At 39.9% G+C, this 4,137-nt stretch overlaps 1 pseudogene across 1 annotated transcript; it reads left to right on the top strand.

Annotated features, from left to right (window-relative positions):
* The first annotated feature begins 2,166 nt into the window (after positions 1–2,166).
* On the top strand, positions 2,167–3,057 carry LOC309960587 (small ribosomal subunit protein eS4-like; annotated as a pseudogene). The gene has a single exon. The product of its transcript is annotated as a small ribosomal subunit protein eS4-like (transcript).
* Positions 3,058–4,137: the final 1,080 nt, after the last annotated feature.

Here is a 4,137-nt window from a genome sequence, read left to right as displayed (position 1 = left end):
TTATTAAGATATAAAATAATTATTAAGAGAAAAATTTTTTTAAAAGAAAAAAAAAACAGACAGATAGAACCCTAGGCCAAATGGTGAAAGCAAAGCTATACAGACAAAATCTCACACAAAAGCATACACATACACACTCAGAAAAAGAGGAAAAGGGGAAAAAATAATATATCTTGCTCTCAAGGTCCACCTCCTCAATTTTCGATATTTCGTTGTCTATTCATGTATTCCACAGATGCAGGCTACTTCAAGTTGATTGTGGAGCTTTAATCCACTGCTTCTGAGGCTTCTGGGAGAGATTTCCTTTTCTCTTCTTTGTTCGCACAGCTCCCGTGGCTCAGCTTTGGATTTGGCCCTGCCTCTTAGCGCGGCTCGCGCCCATCTCTGGAGCTCCTTTAAGCAGCACTCTTAATCCCCTCTCCTCGCGCACCAGGAAAAGAAGAGGGAAGAAAAAGTCTCTTGCCTCTTCTGCAGGTCCAGACTTTTCCCCGGACTCCCTCCCGGCTAGCTGTGGTGCACCTACCCCTTCAGGCTGTGTTCACGCTGCCAACCCCAGTCCTCTCCCTGCGCTCCAACCAAAGCCTGAACCTCAGTTCACAGCCCCGCTCTCCCCGGTGGGTGAGCAGACAAGCCTCTTGCGCTGGTGACCGGTCGGCACCGATCCTCTGTGTGGGAATCTCTCCGCTTTGCCCTCTGTACCCCTGTTGCTGTGCTCTCCTCCTCAGCTCGAAGCTTCCCCGCTCAGCCACCCACAGTCTCCGCCTGCGAAGGGGCTTCCTAGTGTGTGTGGAAACCTTTCCTCCTTCACAGCTCCCTCCCCCTGGTGCAGGTCCCGTCCTTATTCTTTCGTCTCTGTTTATTCTTTTTTCTTTTGCCCTACCCAGGTATGTGGGGAGTTTCTTGCCTTTTGGGAGGTCTGAAGTCTTAGCCAGCATTCAGTAGGTGTTCTGTAGGAGTTGTTCCATGTGTAGATGTATTTCTTATGTATCTGTGGGGAGGAAGGTGATCTCCACGTCTTACTCTTCCCCCTCTTTCTCAGTATTGTTTTAAGCTGCTAAATTTGTGCTAATTTGTCATGCAGTGATGGGAAAACAATGTATTTCCCATTGACTTGCCTTAGCAATGCATTGTTGAAAATCAATTGAGCATGTATGTCTGGGTCTATTTCTGGATTCTGTTCTTTCCCATTGATCAGTTTGTCTGTCTTTTTACCAAAACTACTATCATTTGGCTTATCATAGCTTTATAGTACATCTTTAAAATTAGATACTAGGAGTCCTCCAACTTTGTTATTCTTTTTCAAAATTGCTTGGCTATTTTACGTCCTGTGTATTTTCATATAAATAGTAGAATCAACTTTTCATTTGTACAAAAAATGCTTGCTGAAATTTTGATTTGAATTATGGTTGACCATTGAACAACACTCCATGAAGTGGAAAATCCAAGTATAACTTTACAGTTGTCCCTCCATGTCCATGGTTCCATACTGGCAGGGTCAACCAACTGTGGATTATATATTTCTTTAGTCTGTATTTATTGAAACAAATCTGCATATAAGTGGACCTGCTCAGTCTAAAACAGGGTTGTTCAAGGGTCAGCTGGAAGTTGAATTTGAAGATCAATTTGGGGAATTTTGACAGCTTAACAATATTGAGTCTTCTGATTCATGAACATGGTATATATTTCCATTAGTTTTAGCCTCCTTTAATTTCTTTCTTTTAGTGGGGAGATCTAATTAGCTTTATTCAGTGATTCAGGAATCAGGCAGCATCCCATCTAGTAAATAGAAGGATGCTCAAGGGGTTGCACAAATGGAAGGTTTTATAATCAGAAGGAGGGTAGGGAAGAAGGTATTAGCAAAAGAAAAGAAAGGATTTTTTTCAGGCCAGACCATCTTCCTTTAGGGGGAAGGGAACAGCAGAGGTCTTCATGATGCAGATAACCTCACTAGTGTTGATCCTGAAATTTCAGATTATGTGTTTAAAATTCACATTCCAGGGACTTCCCTGGTGGCGCAGTGGTTAAGAATCCACCTGCTAATGCAGGGGACATGGATTTGAGCCCTTGTCCAGGAAGATCCCACATGTCACAGAGCAACTAAGCCCATGTGCCACAACTACTGAGCCAGTGCTCTAGAGCCCACGAACCACAACTGAGCCTGCGTGCCGCAACGACTGAAGCCCATGAGCCTAGAGCCCATGCTCTGTAACAAGAGAAGCCACTGCAATGAGAAGCCTGTGTACCACAAGGAAGAGTAGCCTCCGCTCGCCACAACTAGAGAAAGCCCGTGCGCAGCAATGAAGACAAAACATGGCCAAAATAATAAATAAATAAATAAATAAAATAAAATTCACATTCCTAGCTCTCTTTGTGCCTAGCACAGCCATGGCTCATGTCTCCCCTAATCATTTTCCTAAGGAACAGACTTAAGTATGCCCTAACAGGAGATGAAATAAAGATCTGCCTGCAGTGTTTCATTAAGATTGATGGCAATGTCTGCACTGTTATAACCTACCCCACTTGTTTTATGGATATCATCAGCATTGGAGAGACTGGAGAGAATTTTCTTCTGATCTATGACACCAAGTGTCACTTTGCTGTCCATTGTATTACACCTGAGGAGGCCAAGTACAAGTTGTGCAAAGTGAGAAGGATCTTTGTGGGGACAAAAGGAATCCTTCATCTAATGATGGTGCTTGCACCGCCTGCTACCCTGATCCCCTCATCAAGGTGAATGACACCATTCAAATTGATTTGGAGACTGGCAAGATTAGTAATTTCATCTAATTTGACACTGGTAACCTGTGCATGGTGACTGGAGGTGCTAACCTGGGAAGAATTGGTGTGATCACCAACCGGGAGAGACATCCTGGTTCTTCTGATGTAGTTCATGTGAAAGATGTCAATGGTAACAGCTTTGCCACTGGGCTCTCCAAGATTTTTGTTATTGGCAAAGGCAACAAACCATGGATCTCTCTTCCCCATGGAAAGGGTATCTGCCTTACCATTGCTGAGGAGAGGGACAAGAGATTGGCGGCCAAACAAAGTAGTGGATAAAATGATCTCTAGGTGACATGATTGGAAAAGCCTTTGTACTTAATTAAAGATAATACCACATTAAAAAAATAAAATTCACATTCCTAGGAGAGGCTGAAACTGCAATGAAGTCTTGGTTTGCTGTTCTGGGAGCAAATTACTCCATTTTGGGCTTTTTTTTAAACAATGCCAATTATATCTCAAGAAAAAGTCAGTATTTCCCTAATTTTAATGTGTGAAGGAAGGTCTCCTTTAATTTCTGTTAGCAGTGTTTTATAATTTTCAGTATGGAGATCTTAGGTATCTTTTGTTAAATGTGTTTCTATGTATTTAATATTTTTTCATGCTATTGTAAATCAAAAAAAATTTATATTACAAGTTTTATTGCTAGCATATAGAAATACATATATTGTTAACATATAGAAATACAATTATTTTTGTTTTTACCCTTGTACCTGTGACTTTGCTAAATTTGTTTCTTAATTTTAGTAGTTTTGTGTAGATTCTTTAGGATTGTCTATGTAGACAATCACATTTTCTATGAACAAAGGCAGTTTTATTGACTTCCTTCCATTCTTTTTGCCTTTTAGTCATTTTTCATGCTTTATTGAAGTATACAGGACCTCTAGCATAATGTTCCGTAGAAGTTGTGAGAGTGTCATGCAGTATATCACATAGTATGATACTAATTGTAGTTTTTTCATAAATGCCATTTATCAAATTGAGGAAATACATTTCTATTTCTAGTTTGCTGAGAGTTTTGGTCATGAATTGGTGTTAAGTTTTGTCAAATTCTTTTCCTGCGTCTATTAAAATGACTATATGATTTTCCTTATTTATTTCACTAACAGGATGAATTACAGATTTGTTTTTGATTCAACATTCAAAATCTTGCATTTCTTAGAATCCACTTGACCATGATATATAATCATTTTTATATGTTGCAGGATTCTATTTATTAATATTTTATTGAGGAATTTTTCTTCTGTGTAAGATTGGTATTTTTCTTCCTTAAATATTTGATAGGACTCACCAATGAAATCATCTAGGCCTGTAGTTTTCTTTGTGGGAAGTTCTTGGTTATGATTATTTAACAGATTT

Source organism: Leucopleurus acutus, assembly GCF_964270905.1.
Source record: "Leucopleurus acutus genome assembly, chromosome: 3".
Taxonomy (NCBI): domain Eukaryota; kingdom Metazoa; phylum Chordata; class Mammalia; order Artiodactyla; family Delphinidae; genus Leucopleurus; species Leucopleurus acutus.
This window is presented reverse-complemented; position numbering and strand designations above follow the sequence as displayed.